General features: G+C 47.6%; 1 protein-coding gene across 2 annotated transcripts in view; it reads right to left on the reverse strand.

Annotated features, from left to right (window-relative positions):
- LOC135904899 (uncharacterized) overlaps positions 1-24,335 on the reverse strand; it is an 86,250-nt gene that overhangs the window by 47,604 nt on the left and 14,311 nt on the right. Inside the window, exon 2 of one of the 2 annotated variants that reach the window (XM_070535922.1) lies at positions 19,401-19,561. The exons of the other annotated variant lie outside the window; for it this stretch is intronic. The gene's annotated coding sequence lies outside the window, so the exon portion shown is untranslated. The remainder of the gene's footprint in view (positions 1-19,400; positions 19,562-24,335) is intronic. 2 annotated transcript variants of the gene reach the window in all.

Consider the following 24,335-nt stretch of genomic DNA (forward strand, 5'->3'; position numbering starts at 1 on the left):
GGCGCGGTGGCGGAATTGTCTCAAGAGCAACACGCCCGTCTTTTGTGTTTCCTTCTCTTCTTTCACTCGGTGTGTTGTTTCCCGTTGTCATCGTTTTATAGGAAGTCTTTGAAAGAAAACAATAATGCCTTACTTCTGAGCGTTTGTCTACCTCAGGAAGAGTGGCGAAGAAACGATGTCGCAAGTAGAGGCAGGAGTCAGCGAACCTAAACCAATCGGACTATTATGGTCGAGGGGAAGAGCGCACGTAGAAAAAAGGAGCTTACGACACGAAAAATGCACGCAAAGTGATAGTTCCAGCTGCGTTCTTTATTTTTCAGGGGTGCCGTACTTATACCATTACGTATACACGTTTCCGAGTCAACTATGCCTCGAAGACGTACAGACCTCGAAGCTGTTAACGCGCAATAACGACCCCAGTCGTTGTTAACAAGTCTGAAATTTTCTGGTCTAGCCAAAGCCCCTAGCTCGTACAACGCAAATGAGAAAGAAATGACATTTCTCAACTTTATTGAGAACATTACAACTCTTTTTAGACGCATACCCCTGCAGTGCAAGTAATTTTGTTTTGTTGTTAGCGGCAATGTTTACTGCTCGGTAAACATAAGAGCGGTCGGATGTAGCCTGCATGTGCTGCAGCCTAATCTTCCTAGCGTGCTTTAGTGTAGTTAGTGAAGAGTGCGGTCACATTTTCACAACGGGCAGAGACGAAGAGGTGAACGCGATAATCGCTGCTGTACATATATGATAGTATGAGCGGCGGTAACATGACTTAAAGCCTATGTGATTATAGAGCAGGATCTGCTGGACTATGCATCTTGCTGTCTAATGTTTTTCTCGCCGCTTCCATGAAATTGTTACATGGCAGTTTAACTCAGCATCTACACGTTTGCGTGTGTGCATATTGCATCGTTTTAATGCTGAGCTATATGTTGTCGAAATAAGCGCTCCTTTGAACGTTTTTATCACATTACCTGTGCTCACGCAGCCTTCATCGAATCGGCACTGGCGAATGCACAAAGCCCGACACTTGACTGAAGGTGTTGGGAGCTTGGTATAGGCGGAGGCAAGGAATACACGTTTGGACAGCTTGAGAACAGAGTCGACTGGCTTTATTCAAAAGTAAAAGCACATTTGCCGAGTAGCAGTGGTGGCGTCCCAGTCGGGCAGCTGCTTAAGTTCGAGCAGGGGGCAATGGCCCCCGCGGTGAGGCAAACTGGATTCCCGTATTAAGAGGCACTCAGCCCCACGGTGGTGACAACGAAGTGACGGATGGTCACTACAATGATATCTCATTAATCTGCCAAGAAACGCAGTAAAAAATTGTCTTTCTCTTTCTCTCTCCCTCCTTGTGTAAACGCGCAGTTGGTTATAGCTGCATGGTTAACCATTTGATTCGAGTACGTTTCGCTCTCCCAGCAGAAAACGCTTCACAGAGCATACGCACGTCACGCTCTGCCGGCTCGCAGCACCGTCGCTTTCGCCAGGTCAGCGTCGACGATCACAAGTCCGTCGAAGCGTTTGATTCCGATTTCTCACCACCCGATTCCGGCTCACCGAGCGAGCGCCGTACGGCGACCTCGCATCCCCAAAGCGCAAAACAAACGCGCACGCGCACTTTCGTACGGATTCGTTCTAACAATAGAAACCATCGTTACGCCTGCACGTTACCGAGATAAGCAAATCACATTTCCAGTTTGGCCACGAACCAGGAAATGAACTCGGGGCCACGCACGGAATCGTCACGGCACGTTCGGTTCAGACGCGCGCACGAGCCAATACCGCGCGTCAATCGGCGGGACCACTCGAGTGTCCACCGGGAGACCGCGCGATGGTCACGGATGAGTTGACCGTGGGAGCCTCCTCCTGTCCTTTTGTGCAGCGGCGGACGGACGCGGTGCGAAATTGCCTCAAATTGCCTCCCGCGGCGATGTCCATTTGCGTCGTTCAAACAACGGTCGTCCCGCAGTAATTTGTGTCACGCGCGCGGAGAAGCGTAAAGGAAATACATAAAGCGAAAAGGAAAAAATGAAAGTGCGCCGCGCGTTTTCGCTTCAGCAAGACGAGTTCTATATGTGTGAGTCTCTCTCTCTCTCTCTCTCTCTCTCTCTCTCTCTCTCTCTCGTCTCTTTTTTTCTCTCTCATGGTTCCTTTCGCATACAGCGAGGTTACGCGTGGAGGAAGCGAGTGAAAGCCGTTAAATCGTCGAGTTCGCCGGTCGCTGAACCTATCGCGCCATTAGTAGTGTGGTGTGAACTTGCCGGTGGTATAAGGGCGCCTTCAAAACGATGCCGTTGTGAGGTGATGCAACAGCGCCTTGCTGTTGGCTTCGTGAATGGCGCGTTGGGCAGCCGTGACCATTTTGGCGCCCGTCATTTATGCGCTCGCGCGCCCAGCGCTCTAACTTTGATTAGGTTTGTTCAGTGATAAACTATGGTCCTTTAAAATGTTCAGTCATGGTGTTGCACTTAATCACATAACTAGTATAAGCGGGCATTATAACGGGCTTGTTACTTTAAGATTATTTTCTGGGCATTTGTTCTTATAATGCTGGGTTCGCCTTCCAGTCATCGCCATTTGATAAGTACACTCGTACTGCTCGTACTGCATACACTCGTACACTCGTACACTCGTACACGTACACGTACACTGTACACGTACACTCGTACGTGTACACTCGTACACGCATACACTCGTACTGCATGCAACCAGGAATTTCAGTGGTGCGCATCTATACACGCCCTTTAACACAATAAATTCCAGTGGAGCATAAAGCTGTACACGTCTGAAAAGAAGGACATGAACTAATCAAAACACAGCGGAGGCTACAATTATCTTTCTTTCTTTAGTTCTAATCAGTACAGACGCTTTGGTGCTGCAGTGGCTTATAGTAAATTTCTCTAAATGAGAATTCTTGCTTGCAAGCTCATCGTTCGAGCCCGGAAAGCAGAGTTTTCGTGAACGCACATATTGCTTTTGAGGCGTGAATGTGCGAGGATCGCCTTGCGACAGAATGACTTCAAACGGTTTTTTTTTTTCCATCTCCACCATAGTTGTTACAGCGCACGCGGCTTGAGAGTGTCATTCAGATGAAGAGATTACGCTTCGTTGTGCTATTGAACGTTATTCCTGCACAGTAAGTTCTTTCATTCGACTTTCATGAGCTATTTGGTGGTCTGTAGAAGTCCTCAGGCTCCTTTTTTTTTCTTTTAGTTCGCTTTTTTCGAAGCAGGGCACGCATGATGCGTGCCTGGTTATCTGCGATCCGGTCGCTAAACTGTTTACTTGGCTCGAACAATCTGGCATGTTCAATCAGCACGGGACATCTCTCACGTCTCACTCCTGATCAGATCCAAGTGTCGTCGATGCCCAAAGTCAAAGCTCCACAGCTGCCCTTTTTTGTAAATTGTAAAGCCGGTTGGCGTTACGTGCGTCTGCAATGCGATCAAAATGCACGCGCTGCGCCAGTCCATCAGCGTTCTTTCTTTGGTTCTTTAGCGCTGCACATGCAAAACCTCGAGGTCTATGCAGCCAACGGAGGGCACTACCAGACAAAAGTGGTCCCTTCCATCGTGTTTTCATGCGTACTTGCTTACATGGTCCTCATGTTTTTTTTTTTTTTACCTATGTGCTGTCAAAAAAAAAACTGCAAACTCGAGGTATTTGTTCCAATTAGCCCACGCTTGATCCCTGTTGCTCAATAAATATCGTGTTTCCTTACGCGGAAATATTTTATGAGCGACAGCACCTTTTGCGACTGTCCAGGAAAAAAAATTACCGACGATTACGTTACTTCCTAATGCGAAATTTGAGCGCAGCAAATAAGCTGTTTCACCTTTTCGATAGATTGAGGCAAAGAAATCGAGCAACACATGTATGCGCTATCACAGAATTTTTTTTTTATTTTTCACACGTATTCCTTTAACAAAGACTCCACTAACAGTTCTTGACAGTCATGAAGGAAGCTTTGTGGTCGGAGAAATAGACTGATATATGTTCGACTTGGTACACCAAGGCTTGATTCTCAAAGACGTTCACAAAGACGTTCACAACTGGGACCTTAATGCCATATTGGCCTCCGCCGTGCATCAGTCGTCGCACTTGCATGAATGGGATTCGCGGAGATACGAGTCTTACACTCACCGCATTAAGTTGTGGAAGGTGCGCTGGCCTTGAGGGATATTTGTAACCGTTTGTTGTCGAAATAACAACCAAAACAAGCGCGAACGAGACCGACCCAACAGAACCAAACAGGCGCGGGCGAGAGCTGTGGCGCGAGCAGACGATAGTACGAAACGAGCGGATCGGCTGAGACCAGACACGAGTGCGCATCGAGCCGTAAGGAGGGTCCGCATGACACCAGCATCGCGCGCGCACGTCACTGAAGGGGCCGCTCTCATTGGTCTCCGCCATTCGCGGCTCGCGTCCTTCGTCTCCCACTCCAGCGAAGGGGGGCGGAGCTGGTTACGAGGCCGACGACAACGCCGACGACGACGCCGACGCGAAACCCAGGAACGGACGCCAAAGAGCTGCGCTCTAAAAGTGTCGCGATGTCTCTCGCTAGCACGGCAGAGCCGTGCGCTCTGTCGTCCAAGCGCCTCCGGGCTGGTCACGTGTTTATACGCAACAGCTTGCTTCGACCTTCTGCAAACGCCGGGCACTGATAATGCGCTCACGTAACTGAGCATTCCTTGGTGGCAGATGAACATAAGGAAGCTTACGCCCGGGGCGACACAGATTTATCTATGCAGATGCACGTGAAACCGAGAAATTGTCTCGTTAGACTACTGGCAGAACCGCTCAGACTGCAAATGTGTGTGCTTTTTTTTTTAACAAAAGGTTAGGTTCTTTTGACCGTTTCAGGCTGACGTTATGTATATACATTTAAGTGTTCAAAGGAGTACTGAGATAGCATTCTCTCCTTGTCATTTTTTCGACGTCAGAGACCACTATACCAATTGTTTCTACGTCGGGACGGTTTCCGTTTCCGAACCCAGTAGGCGGATGACGTCCGCATACATTGGCTCGCTGCTTTACTGTGGTCGCTGCTGCGGCCACACGCACAGGCCTAGTCGTTCAATAAACGACTCTTCCTAGTCGTTTATTGAGCAAGCTCATCATGCATACGTAGCCCTATTGCGACACGACGTCAGTAAATTCAGCGCTGTCATGACGTCCAGATAATGTGGATATTCTTATGTCGAGGATGTTGAGGCAAGCTTTAGTAACAAATTAAATCATCATTGAAGCGTTTCCCAGCCTTCTTACTTCATAATTGCAGGTGGGGAACGAGCATGGTAGAGTTTCTACGGTTTCGAAAATATGCTTGGATGCTCTCCTTCAAAGTTCTTGTGGATGTTTTGCGAAGTCAGTCAGTTTGAACAAATAGTCACCTGCAAAGTTTCAGATCCCGTAACTTTGTAAAAAAAGCGGACACTGACGCTTGAAAATTGAAACGTCTAAAGAAAACCAGTCCGATATACTTACTTTACACTTTACATTAAATAGTTACCGCACTTTCGTCGGTTCTGCAAGACGTTTCCTTCCAAACCTATTACAATATTTTGTTTCAGTTGAAATATTTTTATGCTTTAGATATGTCTATATATTGGATGCAGCTTGCGTAAATTCATGTATCTTCTATTTATTTATTTATTTATTTATTTATTTATTTATTTATTTATTTATTTATTTATTTAATTATTTCAAGTAAGAGAGTAGCCAAGATGAGGCTCAAGTTTTATTTTAAAAAAATGCTCAACCAATCTTTATTATAAGGATACGGAGAACTAAGATGAATAAAATATTCCAGCACACCATGAACCCTGCGACGTACGTCTGGCGTCATAAAAATCTTAGTCTGAAAAGGAAAGCTTAGCGCTAAATTTCTCTGCTAATAACGAGAACCTTTTTCGCCAACAAAATGAAACTTGACTTACAGCAAAGGTTTGTCAACAGCCCAACATGTTTTATTGGTTTTCTTCAGCGTACCGTTGTGAAAGCGACTTCGGCTCTCGCATATAGGATCGCGCTGTACACTTGGGAGGACGTTTCCGTGGTGGCTTTCGAGATTCCTGGCGAGAACGTTTGTTGCGACAGTTCCTGCTGGTGCGCGTACGCCTCGCAGTCGACTTCAATGGCGGCCAAGTGCACGTGCTGCCGCCTGGCGACGAGCAGCATCGGACGCAAGTAAACAAGCGCGACACCAGCATCTTGCGCACGAGGCTCGGGGAGCCTTGTGCTAGAAGCGCGCTTGCAGCAAGCAACCCGACCTTAGTTGAGCAATGCGGCTTGCCTTGCCGGCTACCGCCGTGGTTTCCTGGCTTCTCGCTGTATAATTAAGACACAATCTGAAAATCCAGCCGCAATCATATTACACAGGGTAGTCACAATTAATCTATCGGTTATTTTAAAACAAGGGCTCGACTAGCTACTTGAATCCTGCGTACAGACTCTCGCCTCTGAATACGTAATTAGAGACGAGTTGAGTGACAAAATGTCACTCAGAACGTTTCGGAACACGTGCGCTTTAGAGGTGCCAAGTTAGGCTGAGGTGTCTTCGAATGTAACTGTCCTCAATTCTCCACCAGAAACATACGCCATAATCGCAAACATCAGGAAAAAAAGTGCTACTTGTAAATTATGCACATGCTGGCTATACTTGTGATCGAAACTTCTGTCCGCCGAAGCGCCTAATGCTCCTGCGCAAGCAGCATTTGTGTACCTGTAGCATAGCGTTCTTATTGAAATTACTCATAATCTTTACGACCCTGTATATTTCAATTTGCGATTTAGATTGAAATTTGCCCTCGTTCTGAATAAAGGTAAGCACTGTCGCGAAACTATATGTCTCATCGCGATTACTGATGCTACACTCTAAGAAAAATCCCGGGGAAAACGGGAGTAACTGCGCCGTTAGTCCTAAAAAGGGCGCTTTCGTCCCTCAAAGGACTAACTGCATGAATGTGCGTGCCGTGTGCAAATTTCGGAGAGTAAGTGTTTAGTCCCTGCTCGAAAAGAGAGCAATGGGAGGACGAACGGCAACAGTTACTCCCCAGGCACTTCGCTGTTTTCGTCCGTGTCGTGGAGCGATGCGGCGAAAACGGTATTGTCTATAAATCGTGAATGGTTCGAAGTTCGTGCATTCTCTATTGAACTACATGCAAAGCAGCACCTTGCCTCTTCGTGAGAAAATTACCTTAAACTTAAAATTGGAATGTGAAGAGGCGTGCCCTTCGTGCGCATCCCATAAGTGAGCGAGACACATTAAACGCGCAAGTCATTGATAGACGGCTAGATTTTCTTGGTCAATAGTACCTAAGTTCCTTCCGTTCCAAGGAGGTTGCGAACTGAAGCGATGTGTAGCTCAAGCTAAGCGACAGAGAAACTGCCCTTCTCTGTCGTCTTCGGTGCCCCGTTTGAGCTCGCTACACGTATACATGGCGTAGTGCCTCAGTTTAAATCACCCTAAGAATACTCGGGCGAATTTCTTTTCAGTCACTTATGGTTGCAAGTACACTCAACGTTAGACCCTCACTGCATAGCTTGCACCAAATACGGAGTCACTTCTATATATTGCCGCACTTGTGTTCCCATGCTTAACCTTGTCTAAGTATCTCATCTTGTCAACCAAGCGCCGTGGTCAACGGCGCTTGGTTGACAAGATGAGATACTTAGACAAGGTTAAGCATGGGAACACAAGTGCGGCAATATAGAAGTGACTCCGTATTGGTCAATGGAAGAAGAAGAAGAGGCTTGTTCGAACGGCCACGTTTGCGATGAGCTCCGCTGGAAACAGCGCATCGGCCCTTGGCCGAGGATCACACCCACCGTCATCTACCGATTCCGGTAATTATAAAGTCGTTCTTCCTCGTCTACCGACTGGCAACACCGTCCTCAATTCAGTTTTCCTGCATGCTGACCTGGCAGGGCGGCCGTATCGAGCCCCGGACTTTCGCGATGCTCTCCTGTCAGTGCTAAATGCAACTGACATACTCGGCGCTGGACAATACCAGATGAGCCATTTGTGGTTGGTGACATGCGTTAATAGCATCGCGAAACAGAAACTTGTCGACAAAGGCGAGTTGTTGGTGAAGGGCCTCAAGTGCCTTGTCATTGACCCTGAATGCAAGAATATCAAGATGAAGCTTCTTTGGCTTCCCCCACACCTCGAACAGAGACGGATTGTTGAAGCGCTAGAGCCATATGGCACAGTGCCGTCCATCACGAGAGAAATGTGGCGGTGTGACGGCATGGAGGGCTGGCAAATGACTAACCGAGACGTGGCGTTCACATTGAAAGATGGCGTTTCTGCCAGTAATCTGCCACATCTGTTGAGCATATATGGCCACTAGTGCCTTATCTTGGTACCTGGCCGACCACCACCTTGCCTCCGGTGCAACAGAGTTGGGCATATCCGGCGACAATGTCGAACACCACGCTGCAGTAACTGTCACCGCTACGGTCACCCTGTAGATGCATGCGTCGGAACCTACGCTGACAAGCTTCGTGGAAATAGACCAGCTGAGGATGATACCATCACCGATCATCTCATGGACGTGACCGAAGTTGTGGATGCAACTGGAGAAACACTCCCTGAGACTCATCGACAAGAACAGATTAAGCCGTCATCGGCTGACATTAGCCTCAGCCAGAAGCCTGCGAGCGAGGATGAGACTAAGGTGCCTGACGACGAACCATCTGTGTCATGGGCAGAATCGCCACCACTTCAAGATCGCCCACCGTCAGTGGAATCTGGATCGATGTGCGAGGCCGCTAAGAAGCGTCCAGCGCCATCTGACAATTCATCGCCCTCGGGAAAAGAGGCTCGCGTTCCCAAGGTGTCAAAGTTGACAAAACCGCTCCGGGGAACGCCTACTCCTGCAGATGTCCCTTGTGTTAACGTGCACCATAAGGCCCATTGTGCATCACCTCATCAAGAAGGGAGTGGTGCACCTCTGGAGCAGTGTTTAGACGCTGCACCTCCATAGGTAATCATGGCGGGCGCTCTTCCCTTCCATTTTGGCACTTTAAATGTCCGTGGCTTACGCAGTAAGCGACGGCAAGTACAGCTTCTTAATTTGTTACGCAATAGAAAATTAGACATTGCTGCTATCCAAGAAACAAAGATTGAATCCGATGAAAACACAGAAGCAGCTCTATCTCCATTCCTATCTGACTATAATGTTTGTGTCAGCCATGCAGTCGGCGTTTCCGCGGGCTGTATGTTATTTGTTAGAAAACATTTACCATGTGATTTGCTACATTTGTTTCCAGATAGGGAAGGGCGCCTAATCTGTTGCGATATGGATATCAGTGGTATGAGCTTTAGATTTGTGTGTGTTTATGCTCCGAACAAGTTACGTGAACGCGAGTGCTTCTTCTTATCTCTAGAACATCATTTCTGTACTGATCGCGCATTGGTCCTCTTTGGAGACTTTAATTGTGTATGTAACGCGCAAGATCGTACGTCACTGAAGCTGAGACATGATCCAAGTAGTGATGCATTGCAACGCCTGATGGGTGATTATCAGCTTGTGGACATTGGGGAAAATGAAAAGGCAGGATGTCGATATACGCACTTCCAGGGCACCTCGCATGCAAGGCTTGATCGAATTTACGTTCCACTTAGCGCACTACCTCTTATATATGGTTACACTGTGCACCCTATATTCTTTAGTGACCATTGCCTAGTCTCAGCATCGTTTGGCAGCCGTCGGTATCAAAGTCGGCGTATGTGCTGGGAGCTGTGGGAGTTTAATAACCAATTACTTTCGCGTGAGTGTTTCTTAAATCGTGTTACTGAGCTTATAGCTCATGCATCATGCCGCAAGGACTTGCCACTATTTGCTGTGTGGGAATTATTCAAACAGGAAGTTAAAATGATAGCTATCGAAGAATCATCAATATTGGCCTTTGAAAAAAAGAATAATTACAAAACATTGTATAAACTTCTGAGTGAACTGCATGAGCTTGAATGCCTACATCCGGGTCAATATATTGATGATATTTATAAGGTCAAGGCACAGTTACAAACTTTGAACGCAGAAAAATACAGAGGTGCACTAGTGCGTACGCGAGAGCAACGTTTCCTGGAAGAACAGCCTTGCAGTAGGGCCCTTGGTGATGAACGCCGACACGCGCTGTCGAAACAAATACTACATATAGAGTATGGTGGAATCATTGTTAATGACCCTACTCTAATAACTAAAGCGTTTTTCGAGCGTTATCAAAAACTATTTCGAGACCACAAGCCATTGGATACAGATGCTGCCAAAAAAATTGTATCGTTGCTGCCCCAGTTAAATCAGGATGATTACAATTACACAAATGAAAACATTGATATCAATGAGGTAACTTCATGCATCGATTCGTTAGCGAAGGGCAAGACGCCCGGCCCCGATGGCCTTACTGCCGAATTTTATCAGTGTTTCCGTTCCCTCTTATCACCATTATTACTTCAGGTGTACCGTGAGGCCTTGGAAGTAGGTTACCTAACCGCCACAATGTACGAAGGACACACCGTCCTTATAGCCAAAAGCGATGATGAGACTAAATTGCAAAAAGTTGACGGATATCGGCCTATCTCCTTATGCAATGTTGATTATAAAATTTTTGCTAAGGTATTAGCTAACCGTTTGCAAGTTGTAATAAGATCTGTGGTCGGTGATCATCAAACATGTGGCATCAGGGGCCGGTCCATTCAGACGAACATTCATGTTGCGAGATCGGTGCTCGAGTGTGTAGCTGAGGGGTTTGGACAGGTGGCAATGGTGCAGCTAGATCTGGCTAAGGCGTTCGACAGGGTAAATCACTCATTCCTGTTTACTGTACTAGAGCATATAAATATCGGGTCCCTGCTCCTTAGAGGCGTCAGGATATGTTATGCTAATGGTTCAACGAGGCTGATAGTGAATGGATCTCTCTCCGATTCGATTAGGCTTGCATCATCAGTACGACAAGGATGCCCTTTGTCACCGCTCCTGTTCTGCTTGTATTTAGAACCACTTTGTATGAGCATTGTTAAAGAACAAAATTTCCAAGGGTTTAAATTACTGACTAATGAGGTTCGGGTTCTTGCGTATGCAGACGATGTGGCCTTTTTTTGTACAGATAAAGATAGTGTGATGACTGCTCTTGCAATTACAGAAGAATATTGTGCGGCTTCTGGTGCAAGCGTTAACTTTGAAAAAAGTTCAGGTTTTTGGTTTGGATTATGGGCCACAATGCCATCACATTACGCAGGCATTCAATGGAAAGAAGATCTGCGTTATTTAGGTGTGCCTCTCTCACAGTATAGAAATAGCAACGCTCATTGGTCGGGAGAAGTTGGCAAAATTCAACGTAAAGTGAATTCATGGCGAGGGCGGAATTTGTCAATGTTCTTTCGTGCTGAAGTGTGTAACGTTTTCTTAGCTTCCCGTCTTATGTATGTGCTGCAAGTACTGCACTGCTCACGGCTTCGCCTTCAGGCACTGCATCGCGTATTTGCAACATTTATTTGGAGTTCCAGTTGTGAATCGATGCGGCGCGACAATCTGTTCCTCCCTCTTGAACGTGGTGGTCTAGGATTAGTCCACCTCTTCATCAGGCAAATTGTTTCACGCCTGTTTTTCTTTCGAGACAATGACCATCCATTTTTGCGTGAAATGTTGCAACTCCGTTTAGTTCATTATATTCCTAATATAGTAGTGTCATCAAATGCCAAAGATGTGCCACAGGCCCCTTGGGGCTTTCTTAAGGAGGTTGTTGACACATTTCTTTTCTTGAAAGTTAGATTCAGCCTGGAGTACGTGTTCACTGCGAGTCGAAAAGCAATTTCTGCGGCACTGGTCGACTCTATTTTCCCAGATCCTTTGTATCGTGCACCTTATTTAAAACGACCTTATCAGGATGTACTTAAGCGCGTCCGAAAAATGTGTGTACATTTTTCTTTAAATTACATTCGGAAACACTCCCTGTTAAGACTTGGTTGAATTCGAGGGGTTGCTTTATGCCGTGGTCAACAAACTGTCGGCTCTGTCCACGTGCCGAAACCATAGATCACTGCTTCATAGACTGTAGGGACGCTGTATTCTTTTGGGACATTCTCCAACGGACGCTCAAAAAGGACATTGACATGACTCCATATACAATTAGGTTTCTACCGTTTAAGGTTACGGGTGGTCCTCCCTATGACATGTTCATAGTACTTGGTTTACATAGCCTATGGAGAAGTAGACTGTGTGACCGCCATGCCGAAAGCCCGCGATCTACAAAGTCCTTCTTTCGCGAAAGTGCTGCTTATGTAAGAAGTGTCTGCGCTGCGCAGGAACCTCCGCCAGACTGGATGCACTTGTTGGATGCATGTGTGTCTTTGCCTGAGTTTTAAGTGTGTAGTGGTGTCCACTTTGTAATACACCTTCAGTTTTCTTTTCCTTGTAATAAAGAAAAAAAAGCGCCGTGGTCAAGTGGTTAGAGTATCTGACTTGTGAGCGAGAGGACGTAAGTTCGAATCCCGCTCTCGGGCACGTTTTTTTTTCTGCTCATTAATTTTTTTTATTAGGGTATATATGCGTAATTTAATTAATTCCACCTTTGCGGAGCATCGGAACGAATTACCGTTACTCCTTTGAGGACCATCGGGCAGGGGCAACTGTTAGTCCCCAAAGGAGTAAGCGCATGGGGAGTAACAGTTCATCCCATGTCAGTTCGTCCCCAAAAGGACTAATGGTTGTGGCAAATCAGTTAGTCCCCAAAAGGACTAACCTCCCTGCCCCTTTTAGTCCTTTTTTTTTTAGAGTGTAGCCAGAAAGCGCTCTCAGTGCTAGCGCATCCCTATATACATAACATATCCTGCATTATGCGTGATGCAGTAGTTTATACGCACATACCACAGCGCTGTGTATTACTGAGCCTTAATTTCTAATGCTCAGTATTTGTACATGCGTGTACTATACTGCGTATATGCGTATACTGTATATGCGTATACAACTATACTATATGCAATACTCGCGTTACTACGGTTCGATCGTCAGCAGGGCAGCACACAGTACTAAGAGCTAAACTTTGTTTTCTCTCACGACATGTATTGATTTCCCGTTTCAGAAACACAATTGCATTTCGAATATATCCCATAGCTTCTTACACGCTGCTAATACACTCTTCTGCATATATATATCATTTCATATGAGGCCGTAAGTAAAAACAAATGATCACCGGGCCGTGTTTCTGGGTAATTCCATGCGTAATATAAGAAGAAACATCAACGTATCAACGTTATTTCGCATGTATGTACATGTTCGTGTTCTACAATTCCCAAATATGGATGAAGCGGTAAGGTGCGTGTCAGTCTTGATTCGCGTATATATGCATGTATTCTGTGAAGTCGAGGGCTTTGGGAAAACTCGTCTGGTCGGGGATGATCACGGTAAAGAATAGCGGACACGGGCCCTGACATAAAACTTTAAAAGAAAACCGACCAGACGTTTCGACACCCTCACGGGAGTCTGGTCTGCTCCCATGCAGGAACCGATAGGTACCGTTTGCATTAATTCGTGATCGTTGACCGGTTTTCCTTACAACGTATTCTATGATGAACATATATGGGTGAAGCGGCAAGGTATGCTGACGGGACTCTCTGAAGCCCCGACTATGTCGAAAGCATCTGTCACGCAATTTCGGCGAAGCAAAGCGCATCGCCCGCTCGTCCACGGAGTCGCCGCGGCTGAAGACGCACTTCACATTCGCTTCCGAAAGTTATTTTTTTGCACCCGAGTACAGCACGGTGGTAGCCCGTCGACCTCGAGTCACCTGACATCGCAGCACTCACAGAGACCACACGTTAGCATCGCACTAATTCGCAATCACACCGCAACCGTTCTATATTGGCCTCGAGCTCCACCACTGGAAAAGCTGGCGCCACCGTCGGCGTGACGTGCTAGGAGGGATCACGTGGGCGTAGCGGCCGCGTCGTCTGCTTCGGGCGCGCCGAAGCGAGCTGAAAACGAGTTTAAATTCCTCGTACGCTGTGGTTTTCATTTAGTGACGAAATTTTCACGCTTCGAGTGTCTCCTCTACAACGCTTGAAAGCACTACAATAGGTAGTGGCTGCCTTTGAAGGCGCGCGACATGGTAGGCTACTGCTCGGTGCCGCAGAGCCGGACGCACGTAACGGAGGCCGGTGTCAGCCTTATTCGCACGTAGCCGCAGGACAAGAAGCTGTGTGAAGCTTGGCTCGCGAAACATAAAACCGGCAAACAGTCATCGGCTACAACTCGGGTATGCAGCAAGCACAGACGCGAGGAAGATTTCTGCTACGGCGCCGGGCCTGCGATGTTCTGGAAACGCGCACTGAGACGCTCGCCCGAGTCCGCTGCCCGACTAATGTCATGACGGTTTAGTCTATGAACTTGTCGATACTATAGATACTGGCAAGTTCAGTGGAGTGGAAAGGCAGCGGTAAGAAGCACATTTAAAGAAAGCATGGCATATGGTCATGTTTGTGTTATGAATTAATGCACTGGATTACAAAAAAAGGAGCAGCGGGAAATTGCACGCTGAGAACGCCGATAAACATACAGTGCGACGCAACTAGAGAAATAGTATTGAAAGGTCAAAGAATTTAGAAGAAAAAAAGATTGAATCGTCGCGACGGCACATCACAGTCCCGTAGGCGTCGAAGTCTCTACAATGAAATTATTTTTGAACAGCTCTGATAGCGCCCACGCAACAATGGTTGCTTGTATACTGTCAAATGCTCATATTCTGCGGCCTTAAGCTCATGGCACGGTGCGAAAACGCGCGCGCGCAGAAAGCGAAACAGTGCGCGGACAAGCATGCAGACGTGCAGTCGGTCGCTGCGAATCTGCGCGATCGCTGCATTGAGGCTTCATTCTATTACGCTCCATTTAGTTATACAAACACTATAAGAACATATTTCACATAGTTTGCTCTCAGCGTTTACCTACCTTTCACGCAAGAAGCCGGTTCGGGAGACTCCATCGCGGCGACCGCGCGCAGTGGCGTTCACTGTACGTATTCGGTAAAGAGATAGCGGCTGTAAACGATTGTGTGTTTTCAGTTTGCCCAAGATTATTATTTAGACAGTAAGAAACTTCTCTCGTTTCGAAAGTACTCACAGAAATGTTCGGGAGAGCTCACGCGTGGTGTTTTCAGTGAGCGCTGACAGCAAAATCTATGAGGAACGCGCCACGTGATCCCTCATACTACGCCAGCGAGGCGCTTCCGATAGAGGGCGACTCCGTAACTCCTCGCCGCCAATATGCTGCCGCTAGGGAAAACGGCGATCCGCACCTACCAGTGCGAGGGTGAAAGTGGCGCGGCGCGCTGGTTCGAGGCTATACATTACTCCTCGCCGATAAAATGGTCTATAAACTTCACGCGAAAACATGTCAAATTACATACGTCTACATAGATCATCTGCGAAAACGTCAATACAAAATGTCGTTATTAAATGTCCCTATAAACTGCTCAAATATTAAAGAAATTATGCAGCTCCTAGGCAATTTGGCAATCGATATTGTGCGAAGCGTTTTGCAGAAAGCTGGCTATCTAGCACTATCTATCTATCTATCTATCTATCTATCTATCTATCTATCTATCTATCTATCTATCTATCTATCTATCTATCTATCTATCTATCTATCTATCTATCTAGATTATCTGGCGTTCTGCAACGCGTTAAGGGTGGTCTAAGCTGTTTGTATAAGCCGAGTAAAGCGAGCGTGGCGCTTCACGGCATGTGCACAAGGGGCCGCTATTAGGAGGTGAAAGCAACTCAATACTGATTTGTTGTGCTGCGGCGAATAAATTTTATGATGTTTTTTCTCGGCCGCCTCAACATTAATCACATTTCATGTGTGATGTTCCCGCAGCACACTGCTCCCGACCAAGGAAGTTTATATGACAAAATAACAACGCGAAATCAGGCGGAATCACAGTGTGAGATGCCGACGCGTGGATGAAACGACGCCAAAGGCGATGTCTAGCGGAATATTTTTCTTTCTTTCCTTTTTTTTCTTTTTCACCAATACTCCAAACGTTTCTTGCTTACCTCGATGGTTAACTAGCTAACGCTCGAATCTGTCTAGGTTTACGCCGCCATGTATGGGATTGTATTTCGCTCATGACAGTTCACGGACGCGAAACGAGAGAACTTTGTATTTTATTTTTTTACACTTTTTGCCTTGAGCGAAATTGATGCGTAAGATCAGCCTTGACTGGTTATGACCTTGACTAGCACGTAACGCGAACCTACGCCAAACGAACTATCTCTCGCGTCGGTAAATTGAAATGCGTAATGCGCACCCGGACACGAGACTTACGTGTCACCATCACGAGAGTTGCACGTGATACAGAACCTCCGCTACGGTAAATTCCGCTAGCGGCTTGCTCTAACGGAAAGTCGCCCATACGCAACACGTGAGAGAAACATTAACATCAAAAACAAAAGCGTGCAGGAAGTGCCAGGGAAACCGTGGGCCGAAACAACAGTATTTCAAGATTCTCACCATCTTCTTTCCTTCTACCTTTACTTATTGTTCATTTCCTTCTTTCCTCTTCACTCTCTCGCTCAGGCGATTAAAATTCGAGCCAGCAGGAGTTAATTCGCTTTGCCTTTAGTACGCGTACTTAGAAACCTTAAGGAAATCGGTCACACCAGAGAGATGCCCCTGAGAAACGCAAGAGGAAAGAGGAAATGAGTAATGAAGTAACCTTTAGTAAGCTGTGCATACAAGCGCGTACGCTTACTCTCATTGGCGCTGCCGTCACTGCGTTGAATAAAGAATTCGAAAGAACACGTAACGGCAATAGCGACAACATCTTCATTAAACGCGTGGAAACGATGGTGCAAACATTAGTGACGAAGATGCTACGTCATTGTTGAGCTACGTGCTTCGCGGATTGCACAACCATAACGCATGTCCACCATCATTTGTATCAGGCGCGTCTACTCGTTGGAGCGCCAGCGCCATCCATGGACGAAGAAGGCATTTGTTGTTTCTTTCAAAGCGGAGCAGATGGAAGCACCATAGCAAGTACGGCTCCGCTACGATCAGCAGCTCTGCTACGACGAAGCAGACCCACAGAGTGGCAGACCTCGTAACCACGAACGTGTGTGCGGCATGCTGCTGCCATCTGTGAGGCGTTGCGAAAACCTTCTCGTCAGCGTTTCAAGTCACGCTCGCTGTTCGTCGCGCACGTCGCCGCGCCAAATTCGAGCTGCCGTATTCCCTTCTAAATAACGCTTCTAAGTCAGCTAGATGTAAGATGTTACATGCTCAAAACTGAAACGAGAATAATAATAACATTATATACGCCGTTTGTGCGTAAGAAGACAAACCACATTAATTTCTAGTGTTTTGAAGCGGCTTGCATTTGTTTTCTTTTGCGTCTGTCCGCTCGTCCTAAGGCGGTTATGCCTTTTTGCGAGGTCATGCAATGATCACCTATTTTTCGCTCAATGGCGTCCACAATGTCAGTCTTATTTTGTATATTAGTTAGTAATGGTGGTGGTGGAAGTACTAGTAGTAGTAGTAGTAGTAGTAGTAGTAGTAGTAGTAGTAGTAGTAGTAGTAGTAGTAGTAGTAGTAGTAGTAGTAGCAGCGGCGGCAGCAGCAGCAGCAGCAGAAGTAGTAGTAGCAGTATAGTAGCAATAGTAGCCGTGTTAGGAGTGATTCTCGTTGTTTCCGTTGTTGTCTTCCTTTAGCTGTCATTACCGATGTCTTTACTCCTGCTGCCTTTGTGTCCCCGTCCCCAGGACCGCCGTCGGGCAGAGATTAATGAGCTTATTTTCAAGAATGATCTGCAAATACTGAATGGCATCTTAGTTGCATGAATAATGACATCTTAGTTGAAATCAAGAAAGAGAAATGGGCATGGGCAGGACATGTAATGAGGAGGGAAGATAACGGATGGTCATTAAGGGTTACGGACTGGATTCCAAAGGAAGGGAAGCGTAGCAGGGGGCGGCAGAAAGTTAGGTGGGCGGATGAGATTAAGAAGTTTGCAGGCACGGCATGGCCACAATTAGTACATGACCGGGCTTGTTGGAGAAGTATGGGAGAGGCCTTTGCCCTGCAGTGGGCGTAACCAGGATGATGATGATGATGATGATGATGACGACTGAATGGTGGTTCACCTGCATTTATAGGCAGAGGAAAGGAGCATTGCCCTGTAGACCTTACGATATCAACGAGAGATGTCTGCTTGGCATGGTCATGCGAAGGTAACCCGTGGGGCTCAGACCACCCATGACCACCCAGTGAGAGAAACATTGCAGTGTGTTGGTCAACACCAACACACTGCGGGCCGCCAGACTGCCGTCTGTCGGTATAGTGACACACTGGGGCAAGTTCCGTCGGCTGATCTCAGTGGCGCATCTCAAGACAGTCTGTTCAAACTGAAGAGCGAGTGCTTACGACGGAGCTACAGCACAACGACGACGAAGTGTCGGCAATCCAAACCCCAATCTTAAGTGCCTGCAGCACCGCGCATGTCGATGCCCTCCCCTGTCCCATTTTTGCTAAATTTGATCTAGGTTGTCTTCACAGTTTTGTCTACTATTTTCATACCGAAGACATTTTCATAAAACACAGTATTATTAAGGTGAATTCTAGCACTTATAATTTGTGTCGCCAGTACAAATTTTGTGTAGTCAGCAATACTAACGGACTAGCAACGCTACCTGGGCTTGAAGCCAACATAACAAAATATGATACACATAAACCGGGGAAAATGACAAATAAAAAGATACCGCTCAAATTATGACAAGCACATGCTGCAGTTCTTGCTGCGCACATTATTAAATGCAATTAGAACAAACAGCTCTTTGACATCTCGCTAGCCCCATTCAAATAACTACAGGGAGTATTACTGAAAGTAACACCTTACTCATAAACTCATGCACGTTTGTGTGAAATTCTTGCTGATTGTTTATTTACTTGCATTTCTCGCCAGTACAAATTTTGTGTAGTCAGCAATACTAACGGACTAGCAACGCTACCTGGGCTTGAAGCCAACATAACAAAATATGATACACATAAACCGGGGAAAATGACAAATAAAAAGATACCGCTCAAATTATGACAAGCACATGCTGCAGTTCTTGCTGCGCACATTATTAAATGCAATTAGAACAAACAGCTCTTTGACATCTCGCTAGCCCCATTCAAATAACTACAGGGAGTATTACTGAAAGTAACACCTTACTCATAAACTCATGCACGTTTGTGTGAAATTCTTGCTGATTGTTTATTTACTTGCATTTCTCAAAGTGAAATGCGCCAGAAAATTCCTAAAGCACGACTTACACGCAACATATAGATACGATGCCGCCGGTTTGTAATTTGAATATACGAGAAAGCATAATGCTGTTACGCGAAAAGTCGAAAACAAACCCGTTTTCCAGCTGTCGTTTGCAGTCTGTCTTAGTAGGAGCGGCGCGCCCCCTCGGTTCCTTGCAACAACATCCAGATGGCGCTCGCCTTCACGCATGCTGGGTAGCGGCGGCAGCCACCGTGGGGAGGGGTAAAAAAGAAGAACCAGGAAGCTCACCTTCCTGCAAGCGTTCGCCGAGCGTTTCCAGGAAAACATTACGGTTACATTAGCTGCAGTTGACAGGAAGCGTGGGAAGCAGTCATGCATCCTTGAATGCTATCGCATTCCACTCTTAAAGGCGAAACTTAAGCGTTCTCCAAATTTTACTACACCAGGCAGTGCCAACGTTTTGCTGGCGGTTTCAGTATTACGCCACGCCTGAAGGTGGTGGCGGGTTGGGGATAATTTACCATGTCATAGACAGATGCCGTTTCAGTTGGTTTTACGCATGTCGCAGACCAACTAGTTAGATCAGCTTTCTGCAAACAACTAAAACTTATCTATCGGAGAGCAAAAAAAAGAAAAATGTCTGTGTCGAATAGTATGCGTCAAGTGCAGCAACACCGATTTTCTTTTGCGATTGGTAAGATAACTTCGAATATATAGAAATGTATACCAAACAACCACCGACCACTGCTGCATGTACAGTCGCGGACAAAATATTATGGACCATGAAATCTAAGAAAAAGCTGAATATCTCCGCAACCTCACAACGCAATCTGGTATTTGCATTTTGGACCTCGACTAGAATATGCTAACAACGTTGTCGTGGGCAGTTTTACTGGTTACTGCTACAGGCTGCTCGGGAATTGAACGTTTTCGGAGATCCCGTGGTCCATTTTATTCTGTCCGCGACTGTACGTGCTTTTACTTCTATTTCAAAAACTTATTCTGGTTCTTTGCACACATCAACACACATCCAGTATTTATGTTCATTATAATCTCGTCAAAGGAATACATGGCGCATGAGAGCCCACTTATTGTATACTGTTTGCTCACGGAAGCGCCGATGCCAGTATAGTGGCCTTGCAACATGTAGTACTCACACCTAGATTGGCAAAATGCAAATACCGTGCACCAGGGAAATTCAACATTGTCTTAGTTGTGTACACAGTGTACCAATCGACACGTCTGTGTATTCACATGTTTCAGTAAGAGAAGCGGCGGTGCAATGGCATACCAATTATTTATAGAGGGGGAGGGAAGGCTAACCGCTAACGATCTGACCTCTCTCTCTCTTTGTGTTTATATTGCCACCTGGTGTTTTGAGCCAGCGAACATTCAGCATTGCGTGCCCAGCAAAACGGCGAAGAAGACGACAAAGTCGGAGATCCGGCGCCAGCTGGAGAACCATCGCTCAGTGCTTGGCATTTTTCATCTCTGGCTGATCCTACTGTCACTTATTCTTGTGTTAGATCGTGACAAACTGGTGGAGGTGCGGGGTAATTTAATCTATGCACCACACCCCTCCGAGCAGTAGGAGCTCCAGCCCTGTACCGGTGGTTACGCCTGTACACCGCGCCAGCAGAAGGATCCGTGGACAAGCCCCTGAGTTTGGACTCCTCCCAGAGAAAATGGCAGCTCCGACCACGCCAACAGGTATGGAAGGCCCAACGCCGATTCATTGTACGCTGCTGAATCCGCGAACGCCAAATCCCTTCCACGGCGCCATACATGAGGATGTTGAAGACTGGCTGGTCCACTATGAACGTGTTGCCGCGTTCAACAAGTGGGATGACGCAGAGAAACTGAAAAACGTATATTTCAGCCTTAACGATGGTGCACGTGTTTGGTACGAGAACCGTGCAGATGCCCTAAATTCATGGGCAGAATTCAAACGCCGGATTCTTGAGACGTACGCGAGCCCTGATCGCCGGGAGCGAGCTGAGCGTGATCTTCAGTCCCGTATACAAATGCCGAACGAAGGTGTCGCAATGTATGTCGAGGACATGACGCGTCTCTTTCGCCGAGCCGACCCCAGCATGTCGGAAGAAAAGAAGGTGCGGTACCTGATGCGCGGAGTGAAAGAGCAGCTGTTCGGCGGTCTCGTGCGCAGTCCTCCCAAAACAGTGTCAGAATTTCTTTCCGAGGCCGTCACCATTGAACAGACGCTTCGGCAGCGGGCACCATCCTACGAACGCCAAGTGAACGCTGCCTCACCTACGGACTTCTCCGGAGCTCTCGGGGGCCACGTCGATTTCTTTCGAGAGCTCATTCGTTCCGTCATCCGCGAAGAACTCCAGAAGCTGTCGGTACCCTCACAGCTGACGCTCAACTCCTTGTCCAGCGTTCTCCGTGACGAAGGCCAGCAAGCGCTAAGAGAACCACCCTTCAACACCGAAGCTCGACCACTAAGCACTGAGAGCCCCCGCATGTCGTATGCGCAAGCTTTGAGGCAACCTGCCCCACCTCCCTCCCCGCTTCGCACCGCGTGCCCGGCCATGCTACAGCCCGTCCAAGCGGCCTCGTATTACCAGGACCACCGACAGGCCCCAAGGAAATCAGACGTGTGGCGGGCACCTGATCGCCGTCCCCTTTGCTTTCACTGTGGCGAAGCTGGGCACGTCTACCGACAGTGCTCCTATCGAGAGCTCGGACTACGCGGATTTTCAGCAAACTCGCCGCGACCTAGGTTCGGCCAGCGTCCTCCTGAAATTGAACAATACGTTGCCCAACAGTGCGGATCCCCATCAACTCGACACCAGTCACGCTCCCCTTCGCCGCGGCGGTTTTCTCCGACTCGCCGTACGTATTCGAGTGTGGTGCGGGGTCGGTCGCCCAGCCCGCGCCGGGAAAACTAACCACAGCGACCTTCGGGGGCGAGGCCGCTCAGTCTGGACGTGCTCAAGGACCCCTACTGACGCGTACGCGGACCGACGATACATCGACGACGACGGTACCTGCTGATTACAGAAAAAGAATTTCCTTGGACATTCCTGTACTCCTCGACGGTCGCGAATTGACTGCTTTAGTGGACACTGGAGCGGATTATTCTATAATCAGCGAAAAACTGGCCACCCTTCTGAAGAAAGTGACAACGCCTTGGAATCAAGCGCCAGTTCGTACAGCTGGCGGGCACATCGTCACCCCACTCGGCATGTGCACGGCAAGAATACAGATTCGCGGCTCTACGTTTGTTGCAAGCTTAAGCATTCTCCCTCAGTGTTCTCGAGACCTAATCATCGGCATGGACTTTCTCCGGGAGCACGGAGCTATCATCGACATTCGCCAACGCCTCGTCACTTTCTCGACAAAGAGCGCGGCAGCGACGACCAACACCATCCACCCTCGAGCACCTCTTCGTGTCGTCGACGACGCTGTCCTGTTACCACCACGTGCAAGTGTCGTGGTTCAGGTGGCATGTGACAGACTCTTACACGGTGAAGCGGTCGCAGAAAGCAATCACTCTCTGCTGCTTTCTCAAGGTGTTTGCGTAGCAAGAAGCCTTATTGATCTCCATGATGGCCACTGTGAGGTTCTTGTCACGAACTTCAGCTACGAACACCGGCACCTTTTCCCCGGTACTGTCATCGCCTACGCCGACCCGATCGCTGACGTCACGGAGTGTTTTGTTTCCGAGGCAATCGACAATGCTGAACCATCTATACGCAACGTCGACATTAGTCCTACGCTTCCTGAAGAGAACAAACAACACCTCCGTGAGCTGTTGCTCCAATTCCACTCTTGCTTTGCACGGTCGTCGAAGATACGTCAAACGTCGATTACGAAACACCGTATCATCACCTATGACGACGTGTCCCCCATACGGCGACTGCCTTATCGTGTTTCCCCGACCGAACGACATGCCATTCAAACGCAGGTGAAGGACATGCTTCAAGACGGCGTAATACAGCCTTCATGCAGTCCCTGGTCATCGCCAGTCGTTCTCGTTAAAAAGAAAGATGGCACGCTTCGGTTTTGTGTTGACTACCGGAAGCTAAACAACGTCACAAAGAAAGACGTGTACCCGTTGCCTCGTGTCGACGATTCTCTGGATAGATTGAGGCGCGCGAAGTATTTCTCCTCTATCGATCTGAAAAGTGGCTACTGGCAAATTGAAGTAGATGAGCGGGACCGTGAGAAAACTGCGTTTGTGACTCCGGACGGCCTTTACGAATTTAGAGTACTCCCTTTCGGCCTCTGTTCCGCGCCAGCCACATTCCAGCGAATGATGGATACAGTTCTCGCTGACCTCAAATGGAAAAGCTGCCTCGTCTATCTCGATGATGTCGTTATCTTTTCGGAGACTTTTGACGAGCACCTTCGACGGCTTCGGAATGTACTCGAAGCCATTCGATCGGCTGACCTTACACTCAAGCCAGAGAAATGCCATTTCGGTTACGAGGAACTGAAGTTCCTTGGTCACGTCGTGAGCGCGGCAGGTGTTCGGCCCGATCCCGAGAAGACTGATGCCGTAGCTGCTTTCCCCACTCCAACCGACAAGAAAAGTGTCCGACGGTTTTTGGGCTTGTGTGCCTACTATCGGCGCTTCATTGAAAATTTTTCGAAGATGGCAGAGCCGCTATTTCGCCTTACACGTGACGACGTACCATTCCTCTGGACTGATGAACAACAGACTGCCTTTGCGGAGCTACAACGTCGATTGTCTTCTCCTCCCGTGCTCGGTCATTTTGATGAGGATGCTGACACAGAAGTACGCACTGACGCCAGCAATATCGGTCTCAGAGCTATCCTGGTGCAACGGCAAGACGGAACTGCACGAGTTATCGCCTACGCGAGCCGCACTCTGTCACGGGCAGAGTCAAATTATTCCACCACAGAGAAGGAGTGCCTTGCGGTTATTTGGGCTACTACAAAGTTTAGGCCGTATCTCTACGGGCGGCCATTTAAAGTGGTGACCGATCATCACGCTTTGTGCTGGTTGACCAACCTCCGAGACCCTTCTGGACGATTGGCACGTTGGAGTCTGCGACTCCAGGAGTTTGACATCACCA

The sequence above is a fragment of the Dermacentor albipictus genome, chromosome 3 (assembly GCF_038994185.2).
Source record: "Dermacentor albipictus isolate Rhodes 1998 colony chromosome 3, USDA_Dalb.pri_finalv2, whole genome shotgun sequence".
Taxonomy (NCBI): domain Eukaryota; kingdom Metazoa; phylum Arthropoda; class Arachnida; order Ixodida; family Ixodidae; genus Dermacentor; species Dermacentor albipictus.